This window comes from Lissotriton vulgaris, unplaced genomic scaffold, assembly GCF_964263255.1.
Source record: "Lissotriton vulgaris unplaced genomic scaffold, aLisVul1.2 SCAFFOLD_2141, whole genome shotgun sequence".
Lineage (NCBI taxonomy): Eukaryota > Metazoa > Chordata > Amphibia > Caudata > Salamandridae > Lissotriton > Lissotriton vulgaris.
In genome coordinates, this window is record NW_028253716.1 from 291,000 (window position 1) to 307,361 (window position 16,362).

The following is a 16,362-nucleotide window of genomic DNA, read 5'->3' on the forward strand; positions in this document are numbered from 1 at the left end:
ATAGTCCCTGGTTGTTTGTGCTCATTCTTATGGTGGCCTCTCTTGCACTCTGTGTGATACTATTTGAAATAGTGCCATGCATGCTCATAGTGCTGCAGAGGCCAGGACTTCACAGCGCTTCAATCCATGCTCCTGGTCTCCAATGCATCCTCGAGGTCACACACAGACCCTGCAGGGATCCCCTTCAGCTTCCACCGCCCTCAGTGCAGCTCCCCCTGCTGGTGCAGCTGCATTGATGCTCTTCATTCAACGTCTGGACATTGGATGTGACATGCAGCGCGCGGGGTCAGAGGCCTCCCTCACCTCTGCTTGAGCACCGGCCCGTGGGGGCTGCAGGCCCTGGGGGAGAGAGGGGCAGCCTGCCTGAGTCCGGCACCGGGGGCCCGAATGCCTGTGAGGAGTGTGTGGGGCCCGGTGTGTTATTCCCCACGAGCCACCATCGCACGCGCGAAGTAAACATCCATCACACCAGGACCGCGCGCCACAGCTGCGCATGTGCGAAGCGAAGACACTACTTCCGGGACCCGAGTTAGGTCCTTGCACGGGGAACAGACTGTGGCCACCCTGGACAAAGGATACTCAGTGTCACTGCGCCTGCGCAGAGCAAAGACACTACCCCCCACATAGAGGAGCCGAACTGGGGAGCTTTGCACTTCAATATATCTCAGCGCGTGCTGTGGCGCGAGGCGCCTCGTGCTCCGCGGCGGAAGGCAGTTGTCTCTCATTCATTGTGCCCCCGCGCAGGCCTGAGCTGTCGCCCTTTATTGTGCTGTGAACGAAAGAAAGAAATCTTTCTTACATGCTATCCGTTCTTGGCGCATGCGCAGTTAATCCAAGGTCTCTTTAATCTGCACTCTGGGAAGCAGTGTCTATCCCCAGCGCATGCGCAGTTGTCTATGATGCGGCCCCCTTTTAACCCCGCGCTCATGGTTCAGTCGTGGCCTCAGTCTCAGCAGGGAGCACAACAGGCCCCACATTGAACCCCAGGTGAGGTCAAGACCCACAGCAGGGAGCACAACAGGCCCCACATTGAACCCCAGGTGAGGTCAAGACCCACAGCAGGGAGCACAACAGGCCCCACAGGAAACCCCAGGTGAGGTCAAGACCCACAGCAGGGAGCCCAACAGGCCCCACATTGAACCCCAGGCGAGGTCATGACCCACAGCAGGGAGCACAACAGGCCCCACATTGAACCCCAGGTGAGGTCAAGACCCACAGCAGGGAGCACAACAGGCCCCACATTGAACCCCAGGCGAGGTCATGACCCACAGCAGGGAGCACAACAGGCCCCACCTTGAACCCCAGGTGAGGTCAAGACCCACAGCAGGGAGCACAACAGGCCCCACATTGAACCCCAAGACCCACAGCAGGGAGCACAACAGGCCCCACATTGAACCCCAGGTGAGGTCAAGACCCACAGCAGGGAGCACGACAGGCCCCACATTGAACCCCAGGTGAGGTCAAGACCCACAGCAGGGAGCACAACAGGCCCCACATTGAACCCCAGGTGAGGTCAAGACCCACAGCAGGGAGCACAACAGGCCCCATATGAAACCCCAGGTGAGGTCAAGACCCACAACAGGGAGCACAACAGGCCCCACATTGAACCCCAGGTGAGGTCAAGACTCACAGCAGGGAGCACAGGCCCAACATTGAACCCCAGGTGAGGTCAAGACCCACAGCAGGGAGCACAACAGGCCCCACATTGAACCCCAGGTGAGGTCAAGACTCACAGCAGGGAGCACAGGCCCAACATTGAACCCCAGGTGAGGTCAAGACCCACAGCAGGGAGCACAACAGGCCCCACATTGAACCCCAGGTGAGGTCAAGACCCACAGCAGGGAGCCCAGGCCCCACATTGAACCCCAGGTGAGGTCAAGACCCACAGCAGGGAGCACAACAGGCCCCACATGAAACCCCAGGTGAGGTCAATACCCACAGCAGGGAGCACAACAGGCCCCACATGAAACCCCAGGTGAGGTCAATACCCACAGCAGGGAGCACAACAGGCCCCACATTGAACCCCAGGTGAGGTCAAGACCCACAGCAGGGAGCACAGGACCCACATTGAACCCCAGGTGAGGTCAAGACCCACAGCAGGGAGCACAACAGGCCCCACATTGAACCCCAGGTGAGGTCAAGACCCACAGCAGGGAGCACAACAGGCCCCACATTGAACCCCAGGTGAGGTCAAGACCCACAGCAGGGAGCACAGGACCCACATTGAACCCCAGGTGAGGTCAAGACCCAGAGCAGGGAGCACAGGACCCACATTGAACCCCAGGTGAGGTCCAGAGATACACAGATTGTCTGCTGCTGGAGGGTCTCGAGCCTGCTCTCCGGGGTTCATGTTTGTTGTTGTTGTCTGCATCGATCGATGATTATTTTGTATCAACAATGCTCATTGGCCCTCACTGCTGGAGTTGGGTCACTCTTTTGAAGGCCTCAGCAAACATTGACATTTTTTTCGCCTGAAAAGCCTGTGATGAGAAGCATAGCTGCCAAGGTTTCAGATTGTTATTTGTGACATTTTCATAACTTCAGGATAATTATGAGTGACATTTCAACAACTATGAGTGACTCTTTCTTGCGAGCAAAAAAATCAAGCCATGAGGACGAGGGAAATGTATAAATATCAGAAATTAGACCTATTTGAGCAATGAGAAAGAAACGCCTGCGTGGGTAACTCATAATTATAATGAAATTATCAAAATGTCACACATAAGATTGGCTGCTATGAAAGAGGGCGGGCATCACTTCACATGACATAGCATTGAAGACCGTGACCATTCTCCTGTTCTTGACACCGAGTCTTCTTTACTTACATATTTCATAAAAGTGATAGGAAGTATGTGTTTTCTTGTATTGCTATTTAATTGCTTCTCTTGTACAATGCTGATCATATAATAAACTTGTGAATTTTGGATGGCACATAAGGCGAATAAGGATAAAAAGGCGGAAAAAATGCCACAATAAAAGATAAGGAGCATGGTGAAACAAGGAGTTTAAAACAAAACACTTTTATCGGGTGGTGTTTGTTGTACATGACAGGTCACTTGGAGTGGGGTGAACAACAGAGTTAGTAAGGCTGCCACTGCAGGGGCAACCATATTCATAGGCGAATGCTGTAAGCAGTATTAATGTATGGCTTGTGAAGTAACTACTAATACCAGCCTCAGACATCACCACTAGAAAACAATAAAATGCGGACATCTAGAAAGCAGGACTCACATGGCTCCGCTAAGAATTACCAGCAAACAAGAGCAAGGACTTGGGTTTAGACGGCAGAATCACAGGACTATACAACAGAATGTGAGAGGCCTTAACACAGAGCTCAGCTGCGTCGGGCCTCTACCACAAATGAATTAGTCAGCTGACTTTAGGACTCTGGCCGACACAGTCAGTAGTGGCATGGAAGCCTGATTTCTGGGCAAGCCTCAGGAGATGCTGTGACACACACAGCGACCACAGCACGGCAGGCAGTATTACTTTAAAATGTCACACCAGTAAAGTGAGCAGCCACAGTGTAATGGTCCGGCTCACCGAAGCTACACAGTTAACTTATTTGCAACCGCCAGTAGGAGATAGATATACACACAATCATACATACACACCTGTGGGTAAACTCTTAAAGCTAAATTCATAATCATATATATTAGAGCAAGTGTTCGTCACAGATGAAAAACGTCTTAAACACTACTTTACAGTTAAGGTATTTGGGTGCAGTGTGCTTATTTTCTAAGCAGCCACATTGAACAGCTGCTGTGGTTGACCAAAGCCAGAGCTTGGGTCAACAACTACCGCTGTGAATGTGGCAGCAAATGAGCCACATCTGCTCCCTCTCCCATCTAGAGCCGGGTGATGATCATTAGTTCCGAGAAGAGGAAGAATGCAACGAAAAAAACGGGTATCTTTGAGGCTTACTGATAGACGTGTAAGTGCGATTAAATATGGTCAAAGCCTATTAGGTAAACGCAGCGAATCTGCTTTTATTAACTGCTCTCTGTGAGACACTACCAACAACGTGCAACCGATCACAACGCCGTAACATACAAATATAAAAAGTAACAATACTTTCTACACCTGCAAAAAAACACACAATAACTGCCATGCTTGGTCCTAATGCAGTTTGCAAAAAACGTACGAGACCATGCACTGCGTTCACTTACAAGCTGTCAGAACAAGTCAACCTTATTTTCATCGTAATACAGCCACCGGCCCAAAAAAAAACGGTACATTCCTCCTCAGGCTCTACGGTCACCTACCATTGCAAACAAATATGCTCAGACGCTGCAGGATTCACTCGCCTCAGATTCAAGTCCATTCCTCCTCAGGCTCTACGGTCACCTACCATTGCAAACAAATATGCGCAGACGCCGCAGGATTCACTCGCCTCAGATTCGAGTCCATTCCTCCTCAGGCTCTATGGTCACCTACCATTGCAAACAAATATGCGCAGACCCTGCAGGATTCACTCGCCTCAGATTCAAGTCCATTCCTCCTCAGGCTCTACGATCACTTACCATTGCAAACAAATATGCGCAGACCCTGCAGGATTCACTTGCCTCAGATTCGAGTCCATTCCTCCTCAGGCTCTACGGTCACCTACCGTTGCAAACAAATATGCGCAGACCCTGCAGGATTCACTCGACTCAGATTCAAGTCCATTCCTCCTCAGGCTCTACGGTCCCCTACCATTGCAAACAAATATGCGCAGACCCTGCAGGATTCACTCGACTCAGATTCAAGTCCATTCCTCCTCAGGCTCTACGGTCACCTACCATTGCAAACAAATATGCTCAGACGCTGCAGGATTCACTCGCCTCAGATTCGAGTCCATTCCTCCTCAGGCTCTACGGTCACCTTCCATTGCAAACAAATATGCGCAGACCCTGCAGGATTCACTCGCCTCAGATTCAAGTCCATTCCTCCTCAGGCTCTACGGTCACCTACCATTGCAAACAAATATGCGCAGACCCTGCAGGATTCACTCGCCTCAGATTCGAGTCCATTCCTCCTCAGGCTCTACGGTCACCTACCATTGCAAACAAATATGCTCAGACGCTGCAGGATTCACTCGACTCAGATTCGAGTCCATTCCTCCTCAGACTCTACGGTCACCTACCATTGCAAACCAATATGCGTAGACCCTGCAGGATTCACTCGCCTCAGATTCAAGTCCATTCCTCCTCAGGCTGTACGGTCACCTACCGTTGCAAACAAATATGCGCAGACCCTGCAGGATTCACTCGCCTCAGATTCAAGTCCATTCCTCCTCAGGCTCTACGGTCCCCTACCATTGCAAACAAATATGCGCAGACGCTGCAGGATTCACTCGCCTCAGATTCGAGTCCATTCCTCCTCAGGCTCTACGGTCACCTACCATTGCAAACAAATATGTGCAGACCCTGCAGGATTCACTCGACTCAGATTCGAGTCCATTCCTCCTCAGGCTCTACGGTCACCTACCATTGCAAACAAATATGCACAGACACTGCAGGATTCACTCGCCTCAGATTCGAGTCCATTCCTCCTCAGGCTCTACGGTCCCCTACCATTGCAAACAAATATGCGCAGACCCTGCAGGATTCACTCGCCTCAGATTCAAGTCCATTCCTCCTCAGGCTCTACGGTCACCTACCATTGCAAACAAATATGCGCAGACACTGCAGGATTCACTCGACTCAGATTCGAGTCCATTCCTTCTCCGGCTCTACGGTCACCTACCATTGCAAACAAATATGCGCATACGCTGCAGGATTCACTCGACTCAGATTCGAGTCCATTCCTCCTCAGGCTCTACGGTCCCCTACCATTGCAAACAAATATGCGCAGACCCTGCAGGATTCACTCGCCTCAGATTCGAGTCCATTCCTCCTCAGGCTCTACGGTCACCTACCATTGCAAACAAATATGCGCAGACGCTGCAGGATTCACTCGACTCAGATTCAAGTCCATTCCTCCTCAGGCTCTACGGTCACCTACCATTGCAAACAAATATGCGCAGACCCTGCAGGATTCACTCGCCTCAGATTCGAGTCCATTCCTCCTCAGGCTCTACGGTCCCCTACCATTGCAAACAAATATGCGCAGACCCTACTGGATTCACTCGACTCAGATTCGAGTCCATTCCTCCTCAGGCTCTACGGTCACCTACCATTGCAAACAAATATGCTCAGACACTGCAGGATTCACTCGACTCAGATTCGAGTCCCCTGCCACTTCTGACCAACCTCACTTCCTTCCTCCTGTGTCCCAGGACGTGAGGGAGCCGAGGCAGAGAGCATGTCACATCCGGATATTCCACAGCAGGAGCAACCACTGGGACTACGGCGGTCACATCTGGATAATGATCCCGGCCACCCCCTACAGTGCCGCAGTGTGATTGACAGCCAGGAGCAACGACTGCTGAGGGTAGGCCCCGCCCCCGGTAATTGGCAGCGCACTGTGTGTCCGTTTAGCCGCGGGGCGCCGCAGGAGATAATTACAATGCAGCCTGCCTAGAGCCAGGCACGAGACTGCACAAGCTGCCTGGGCAGATACATTGTGGCGCTCGCAGCTGCCCCAGAGCTTAGAGCAGTCAGTGGATCTTCTTTAACTATTTATGAACTCTGACTCAGAGCCCAGCAAGCAGCTGCTGGCTGGCACCACCTCTCTCAGAGAAGCAGAGCCGGCGCACAGGTGGCGTGTACAGGCGCCGCCGGTGGCACACAGCTGGCGAGCTGTAAATGCGCGACAATGCATTTCAGTGCGGTGTTGCGGAACACCACTCTGAAATGCGTGATTGTCACATGTGATGCGTGATACTTGACAGGACTGGAGAAGATCGACTTGAATTCCGTTTTTGGCTTTCACCAGAGTAAAGGGGGGCAGTCCCGTCAATTGAAAGTGAAAGAACACACTCCCAGGCAGCAGCGACTGCGCCTCATTGTACCTGGGCCTGGGCCTGCACAGCATCATCTGATGTGGCTAAAACTCCCCCTAATATGCCTCAACCTCACTAGGGCCTCAGTAACCAGGTAGCGGTCAGCCAATGCCCATCAGGTAAACAAGCATTGGCATAGCCAGTAGGTCTCGCCTCTGGGACCTTATAAGTGTTTAGTTATCCAGCACAATATCCTTGGTGAAACAACATCAACTGTTGCATGGCTAAACAATTATAAGGTCCCAAAGGTGCAACCTATTGGCTATGACAATGCTTGTTTTCATTGGTTCCTATTTGTGCCTTTTAGAGATTCATGCTTCTGTTTTGTCCTCCTGTCTAACTACTCCCGCCTTTTGATGATCTAGGTCACGGGTACTCACAAACATTTTCCCGGGGGCCTCAAAGTTTGGTCTATGGTGTGACCGAGGCCCGCACTGATGCCAGAATGAAGGTGTTCCTAAAGTTAAAGGCCTAGTTACCTCCTTTTCCTAACTGCAATTAACCTTTAAATAAGTGTTTGCTGTATACATACGTTTTTTTTTCATGTTAGTGCTGAGTCGAGTAAACGGCAGCCCAGTGCTGGTGCTGCCCAGGCGCCGCATGTAAAGACCTGGAGGGCCTTATGCGGCCCCCGGGCCGTACTTTGAGTATCACTGATCTAGATCCTCCCGGCGACCGCCGCAGCTACATGTGTATTTCAATATTCTTCAAAAAGGGGTCGGGGTTAAGCCGGGGCCACTGTATCTCCTTTGCTCTCGGTGGTCCCATGGGAGTAGAAGCTGCTCATTCTGCTAATCCTTCCCTAACTTTCCAGAAGTGTCAGAGCAGACAGGCTCGCTGAGTCATTCGAGTTACTGAGTGAGTCTGTTACATTTTTTCAACATTTATTCAGCAAGTCTGTTTATTCCTAATGTATGGTGACAAGAGGCTCAGATCAGATTCTTCCTGTTTCTCTTGCTAAGCCGTAGCGCGTTCATTGGGGGGATTGGGAGGGGTAGAGCTGGGGCTGCCCTTCAAGATGCCCACACCCTGCACAGCTCAAGAAGCTGCCATGGCTTAACAAGAGTAACAGGTAGAATCAGAGAAACTGACACAGGTCAGACCCACGGTACCAGAGAATACTAACTGAGAACTTACTTGTTTGCACAGTCTTTTTAAGCCAGAGTATTTTGAATGATTGAATGTATCGCTTTTAAAATTACTCTGAATGCTTCTAAGACAATCGCATTTTAAATGTAAAGCTTTTTGAACAAATGTTTTTTAGGTCTCGTCCTATTCCATTCTGCAAGGAATGAATAGGAAGAGACTATTGGGGCTAAACTAAGAGCTAAACTAAGCTCTCAAAAATGCGGATTTCCAGAAGTGCATGTGTCCAGTGCACGCGCTTCTATCCGCCTGCCTGCCTGGCATCACCACATCAAAGCCAGCCATCTGTTGCTTCCCCAGCTTGGTGCGGCCAGCAGCTTCACTTCAAAGGGATCCGCTCTGCCCCCTGCTGCATCAAAGGCTTTCATTTTGCGTTTTTTCTGCCCCTGTTAGTCTAGCTTTTGTGCCTTTCTGCCCCTATTAGACTCGTTTTTTCCCGTGTTTCTGCCCTTCTGCCCTCTGTTAGACTCGCTTTTTTGTGCAGCTCTGGCCTTTCTTGTTTTTTCTTTCGGCGATGTTCTTGATCTGTTAAGGGAAACAGTGACGCATATCTCATTTGCATGCAGTAGCCAGCTGAGCACGCTGTATGAACACTGACACATGCTGCTTTTGTACATTTAATATTGTATGTGTTCAGATTGCGTGAACTACTTGTCCTCTCCAGGCCACTGTAGGCCACTGCAGGATGCGCCGTGCCAAGCACTTTTTTTTGTTGTATGAACACTGACACATGCTGCTTTCGTACATTTAATATTGTATGTGTTCAGATTGTGTGAACTACTTGTCCTCTCCGGGCCACTGCAGGCTGCGCCGCGCCAAGCACTTTTTTTTGTTGTTTAAGCACTCCATGAGTGTCCACCAGCAGCCCCCCACTTGTTTGTTTTATTTCTTTCTGCAGTCTGGCTCTCTTATATTCTACAAGGTCAGTAACTTTACTGTAGGGTAACGTAAAATTCACTTAAAACTTAACCCAAACACGTTCACAAATTTCTTCACTGTAAATGCATTTTCCAAGGAACATGTTACGGTTTTTAAAGTTCTGCGAATACTTTCTTCCTCTTCGTGCAGCTGGTCAGTCTCAAGCACCTCGGTTGCTTCCTCACCCGCCGACTAACCATTGTTCCCCCCACCGTCTCCTTTGTTGCTCTCCAACACCTAGTGGCAATGCTTTTCCCCTTTCCTCCATGTGCTACTGCTCCCCTTCCTCCTCGCACTGCTGCTAGCCCTACTCAACGCTCTGCCCCCACTTCTCTTCTCCTTCGTCAACACACTACTGACCCTCCCTTGTTTATTCACATTTCATTTCTTTTCAAAAACTTCTCCAACCTCTCAGGACTCTGTTGGTTTCGTGGATGTTGTTAATCTCCTGAGTTTTATTTTTGACATTTTGCTACGATGGAGGTGCTCCAATTCACGGTTTCTTTTCATGAATTCATCCTGTACCACAAGAGACAAAAATGTTAAGCGAAGCACTATGTAATGTGAAGAAGGGGACAACTTAATCACAAATGTCACTCTGGAAGTTTTGCTTTGCACGTGCCCCATTACCACCTCTGGGGACACTGCTTTACACATACCAGCTTTCCCACCTCAGGAAACCATCTCAGCGCATATTCAACTCATAAAGCACTGTCTGACAGGTACCCCTAACAACACCTCTGACTCTACCAATCTACTGCCCTCACTCTACCGCCCTCACTCTACCACTCTACTGCCCTCACTCTACCACTCTACCACCCTCACTCTACCACTCTACCGCCCTCACACTACCTCTCTACTGCCCTCACTATACCACTCTACTGCCCTCACTCTACCACTATACCGCCCTCACTCTACCGCCCTACCGCCCTCACTCAACCGCCCTCACTCTACCACCCTCACTCTACCACTCTACTGCCCTCACTCTACCGCCTTCACTCTACCACCCTCACTCTACCACTCTACCGCCCTCACTCTACCACTCTACCGCTCTCACTCTACCATTCTACTGCCCTCACTCTACCGCCTTCACTCTACCGCCCTCAGTCTACCACTCTACTGCCCTCACTCTACCGCCTTCACTCTACTGCCCTCACTCTACCACTCTACTGCCCTCACTCTACCACTTTACCGCCCTCACTCTACCGCCCTCAGTCTACCACTCTACCGCCCTCACTCAACCGCCCTTACTCTACCACTCTACCGCCCTCACTCTACCACTCTACTACCCTCACTCTACCGCCTTCACTCTACCGCCCTCACTCTACCACTCTACCGCCCTCACACTACCACCCTCACTGTACCACTCTACCGCCCTCACTCTACCACCCTCACTCTACTGCCCTCACTCTACCACTCTACTGACCTCACTCTACCACCCTCACTCTACTGCCCTCACTCTACCCCTCTACCGCCCTCACTCTACCCCTCTACCGCCCTCACTCTACCACTCTACCACCCTCACTCTACTGCCCTCACTCTACCACTCTACCGCCCTCACTCTACCACCCTCTCTACCACTCTACGGCCTTCACTCTGCCCTCACTATACCGCCCTCACTCTACCACTCTACCACCCTCACGCCCTCACTCTACTGCCCTCACTCTACCACTCTACTGCCCTCACTCTACCACTCTACCGCCCTCACTCTACCACTCTACCGCCCTCACGCCCTCTCTACCACTCTACCGCCCACACTCTACCGCCCTCACTCTACCACCCTCACTATACCGCCCTCACTCTACCACTCTACCACCCTCATGCCCTCCGCTGCTCTCTTCCACCCTGCCCCCTTCTCTAACTCCCTGTTCTCTTCTCTTCGCCTGTGCTGATCTTCTGCTCTCTTCCACCCTGCCTCCTTCCTTAACTCCCTGTTTTCTTCTCCTGCGCTAATCTGCTGTTCTCTTCCACCGCCTCTTTCTCTAACTCCCTGTTCTCTTCTCCTATGCTGATCTGCTGCTCTCTTCCACCCGCCTCCTACTTTAACTACATGTTCTCTTCTCCTGTGCTGATCTGCTGCTCTCATCCACTTGTCCTTGACTGCAAGCCAGAGAGCAGATGGTCTCTGTTTTACACAAGATAGTTCCTCTTTTTGACTCTTGTGGTTCAGCCAATTCCCAGAGCCAGCAAGATAGTTCCTGTGCCAATCTTTGGAGAGGAGCTGTGTCTCCTGGAGGAGGCACACATCTGCCTCCATGTTATCCAGGTAGAAAAGGATGGACCTCCTTTTATTGGGATTGTTGAGACCTCTCGCATTGAGAGTGAGAATTTTCAGTGTGGGCTGGGAAATAGTGTGTCATAGTGAGTGCACTAGCTTCGGCCAGTATTTGGGTCCCTGTGATCCCTCTTCCCCCTGAGCTCCCAACGTCTGCCTGGCCTTCATTGCACTTTGATCCTCTCTTCAATGCCTTTAACCTGCATACCCGTTCTCCACCCTCCCCTCCCCTCCCTAACCCCAACTTAGAAACCCATTAACCTCAAATTGTCCAGGGCCCGCCTTTCATGCGTGTGCGTCCTTGGAAGTCGGAATAGTTGGGAACGTGTGTGGCCAGTTCCCCGTGTCTCTACACTCCCCGTGTCTCTACGCTCCCCGCAGACTTCTTCGCCGCCCACCCAGCCTTACAAATGTCACTTATCTATCCCTCAGTCGTTCACGGTGTCATCATGAGAGAATGTCTCCTTCGACAATGTCTCCAGCACTACCATTCTTTCTTGTGCCATGGTCTTGGGGTCCGGTCTCGTCGCTCGCTCTGTGCTATGCCTCCTGTAGAGCTTATGCCATCTTTCTCGAGGAGTTTTGGTCTGTGGGCCCTCTGTCTCCTTCTGGATTATATTCTCGACGCCCAGCACCTGGCAAGTGTCCTGCATGGATCTGAGCTGGAGGAGTTTGCCCTGCCATATGAAAATCAGGGTGACCCAAAGAATACAGTATTCCTTGATTTCGAAGACGCGTGGTTGCCACTCGGAACACCCAACACTTTTGAAGGGGTATTAGAGCCAGGTCCTGGTACAAAGCTATGGAGTCGGCCTAATATCTTAGTGTTGCTTGTCCCTGGCAGCACGTAGTATTCACTCTTTTAGTTGAAAGTCTGGAATGTAAGCCAACATATTCGGTGGGGGCACCCAGTATGTTCCTGAAGAGACCCTGCAGGTCTTGTGTGATGTCTGGCCCTTCTTCTTTAGGGGGAACTCCCTTAACGCGGATGTTGTTTCGCCAAGACAGATTCTCCAGGTCTTCTGTGTGTGCCTGGAGATTGCTATGTTGAGCCTTGAGCCCGAGTGTCTCTTGCTGTAGATGCTCCATCTCCTCTTCCCGGGCTTGCTCCTGATCCTCAATGGAGGCCACGCGGTCCCAAATGGCATCGACGTCCGGCCTTATCATAAGGCGGGACGTTGATGCCGTTTGGTAACGTGTGGCCTCCATCGGTTATCTCCTTCATCTCCCCCGCTATGTCCCTTTTCAGCATCTGCAAGTCACCTCGTAATGCACCAAATAGCGACTCTAAAAAGGCGCGGGTAACTGGGGCTTCAGAGGTGTCTGCATCTTGGCTAATTTGTGTCATTGGGGAGATCCTCCCTTCTCCTCTGCCGGTCATCAGGAGCTTGGTCAGCATATTTTTTAGATTCTGATCCTTCTTGCTTCTCTCTGAGGACATGGCTGCTATATCTCTTACCACACCACCAGACCGGCCTGCCTTGTTGTGGGGGTCCCAGCCCCAGTGGGTGGCTTTCATCGGGTTTTGTCCTCCCGCTGAGCTCCAATACACTGTTGCATGATGGTGAGGGCCAGAGGTGTCACTCCCTTTCCGTCTCGCCTGGGCCTTGCTGCCATCGACCATCTGCTATTGCCCTGCTGGGCATCTGCTGCTTGTTCTCAATAGTCTAAGTACTTTGCGCCCGAACCTGTCGTAAATCCCCCTGTAGGCCAGCAGCCCTATCTGAGCTTGGAGCACTAGATGTCTTCTTGGACCACTAATTCTAATTCCTGCACTTTGTGCTTGCAGGCATGGCCTCCGGTTTCCTCTGACTTGGCAGTCAACTCCAGAGTGACTAATCCATGCCCGGGCCCCTCATCCATTGGCCCCTTGTGATTGTTACAGTGTTACAGTTCATATCTCATTCCCCTTAATGGATTTTGTCATTTTAGTGTCATTTTGTTCAATACATTTTACTTAAATTTTTCTATTTCCGTTTGGGTTTTTTATTGTTTTGCATTTTGACTTTTACTTTTTTGGTTTCTGCATAAATATTTTACATATTACCTTAAGTTAAGCCTGCCTGTTCGGTGCTTAGGTACCAGGGGGTTGATCCTAGATTAATTGAACGGCTTTGAAAGTTCACTCTGACAATGGTTGTGATTGTTCCTCATCTACAACAAATAATAATTCAGTTTCTTACAGAAACTATCTGAAATTATCTGCAAAACAGGCAGTTGATAACCTACCAGGGTTGAAACACCCTGTGGACAAACTGGAATGTGGGACTAGTATTGTGCGGCAATAGAACCTCTACAAAATATTCAGCTTGCAGATGAACCAAGAATCACGCTTGAATGTCACACCCCTTTAAAACAAGGTAGTCAGGAAAGTGTGAAGAATATATTGCAGCTCTTTGTATTTTGACAGCCCAAGCAAATTTGAGAACAGAGTGGATGTATGTAGCAGAGACGAGTCTGTTCACCCAATGTGAGTGGTGATATCCGCTCTGCTGATCTGCCTGAAGTTATGATGCCGCTGACAGTAGCATGTCTGCTAAAAGCGATGGCGTGACTGGTGGAACTATAAAGCCAAATAAGAGAAAGTTATCTTCTGACACCACAGTCTTCGTGACTGAGACCAGTAACACTGAAGACTCTGAGACTCACAGTAGTATTTTCTCCTTTCAGAGCGTTATCACTGCAGATGGATTGAAGCCAAGAAGTGAGCACATTACTAAGGTATCAACAAAGTTTAATATTGTTCATTTGTATTAACTCTTTTGCAGTATTTGGAAATGCATTTTCTAGTTTTGTTGCTTTTTGTTTAGTTTTTTCTTGTAGGCTGTTACCTGTGGTTTAAAGGGAACAATGTTGTTGTGTGTGACCTTAATGCTGCAGTTTCCATGTCATTACCATCATTTGCTTACCCTGGAGAATCTCCAGGGTGGAGGAGGTTTGCTGTTTCACAGTTCTTTCTTCAGCTTCTGGGCAGTTGTCGCTCTGTGGCGATCTGTGGTCCTGTTTCTCTGCTCTTCTTGTAGTAGCTCCTATCAGAGCTTCATCCTCCCGCCAACGAAAATAAGATGCCAGGCATCACCCAGCACACAGCACAGCCTATGTTGGGCTAAGTCCATCTGCTCGGCGCAGTTAGAGCGAGGAAAAAAGTTCTCCAGACCCATCAGGCTGTGAATGTAACCTAAGGGCTTAAGATGAAATGTAGAGCCTACCTCCTTCCTGAGTGGCTCCAGTCTGCTGTGTGCAGACCCGATAGCTGGCAGCACCCTGGAGTATGTATGTATAAATCAGATTATGTTGGAAGTAACCTGCAATATAGTAGCAGGCAGCACCCTGCCATAGAGTAGGATTTCTCATAGTGTTTTATTTCCTGGCACATTAATGGAGATAGCCTTTTAACAGGCAGAAGAACAACACTGACCCTACATTTATCTGGGGTTGTCTTTAAAATTACGTACACATTAGGAATGGCATTTCGTTCTGCTCGAATAATAACACAAAATATCTTGCACTCTATGTTGTTGCATGGATTTTTGGCTGCAATGCATTCAATGTTTCATTCAAACATGCTTTCTACAGGGCACATACATGATTTGCTGCTGTAGAGAAATAATGCTCCTGTGTACTGTTGCAGACTCAGAAATATTGAAAAACTTCATGATTTCTCTTTCAGCTCTTCATAGTAAAACCTTTCAATTTTTGACTCAATCATTTGGCAGAAACATAACTTAGTACCATTAAAATAGTTGTGATGGGGAACATTCATGTGGGTTAGGACTGGCTCGACCAGAGTGCTTGCTGACTTGGAGGAGTATGGAGTTGACCACCTTGCCTGGTCCGGTGTGGAACCAAGCCAGCGATGCTTTGCTGCAGGCTCATTTGCCCTGATAGCTGGTCAACAGTTTGAGGAGGAGGAGGTGAAAAGCTGGCTAAGTGTGCCATGAGGCTGGCAGTTCAGTACATCCCTGAGAAGTGAGCTTTGAGTCGATTTAGTGTTCCTCTTATACCATAAGCAATTCACCCTCTCCAAAGCCTCAAGAATTCCTGAGTGTGAAGGTGGCTGATTCTGATTGGGTGCTTGATAGTTTTCCAGAAACTCATGTTCTTGATTGTCCATGTTTGTCAGTAGTTAATGAAACACGCCCAGACGTTTAATCTCTTCAGTTGACACAAGCTGCAATATAAGTTTCTTTGTCGTTGCAAAAAAATATAAATGGCCAACGAGCCTCTGTAGGTCAAAAAATGGAAGGGCTGGGGAACTGTCATTCATCTCACTGCTAAGCAGAGCCATGTCATGCTTCATCTCCGCCAGGCCTCTGATTTTAACCAACATCGCTCCTTGGTTGTCACCTACCCAGTCGGTCCTTAGACAGACTTCCTTTCGTCTCTATGGTTGTGTCTTCCCTTATCCTCACTTTCTCACCTCTCCTACCCCCCACTGCTTTCTCTCTCCTTTCTCTCTTCTCCTAATGTATTGCTGATTGTTTGATATTATGTTTACTTGTTGATCTTTTTCTGGTATATTGTTGAACCACATTGTTGCACCTCCTTTCTTCTCGCCTGTCGGCTCCTCCAGCATCCTCCCTCTATCTATATCTCTCCTTCTCTCCTCTCTCAATTTATTTGAGACTGAACTATTTTGTCTGATGCCCGATGGAGCTACTTGGTTTAGCTATAGGGGAGATGGGCCGTGGTCGATTCCCTCCTTAGTCGTCACCTACCCAGTCGGTCTTTTGACAGACTTCTTTTTGTCTCTCCTTTTCCTCCCTTTCTCACCTCTCCTACCCCCCACTGCTTTCTCTCTCCTTTCTCTCTTCTCCTAATGTATTGCTGATTGTTTGATATTATGTTTACTTGTTGATCTTTTTCTGGTATATTGTTGAACCACATTGTTGCACCTCCTTTCTTCTCGCCTGTCGGCTCCTCCAGCATCCTCCCTCTATCTATATCTCTCCTTCTCTCCTCTCTCAATTTATTTGAGACTGAACTATTTTGTCTGATGCCCGATGGAGCTACTTGGTTTAGCTATAGGGGAGATGGGCCGTGGTCAATTCCCTCCTTAGTCGGCACCTACCCAGTCGGTCTTTTGACAGACTTCTTT

The 16,362-nt window shown here is 49.6% G+C and overlaps 1 protein-coding gene and 1 long non-coding RNA gene across 3 annotated transcripts in view; one reads left to right on the forward strand and one right to left on the reverse strand.

Moving 5' to 3' along the window:
• Window positions 1-495, reverse strand: part of LOC147660798 (uncharacterized) — a 47,930-nt gene extending 47,435 nt beyond the window's left edge. The window contains exon 1 of the long non-coding RNA XR_015306184.1: window positions 304-495. This is a non-coding gene — a long non-coding RNA (uncharacterized LOC147660798). The remainder of the gene's footprint in view (window positions 1-303) is intronic.
• A 376-nt stretch (window positions 496-871) lies between these two features.
• The window catches only part of LOC147660799 (uncharacterized), a 35,059-nt gene continuing 19,568 nt past the window's right edge, over window positions 872-16,362 (forward strand). For both annotated transcript variants that reach the window (XM_086951456.1, XM_086951457.1), the window contains exons 1-2: window positions 872-987; window positions 13,935-13,985. The gene's annotated coding sequence lies outside the window, so the exon portion shown is untranslated. The remainder of the gene's footprint in view (window positions 988-13,934; window positions 13,986-16,362) is intronic.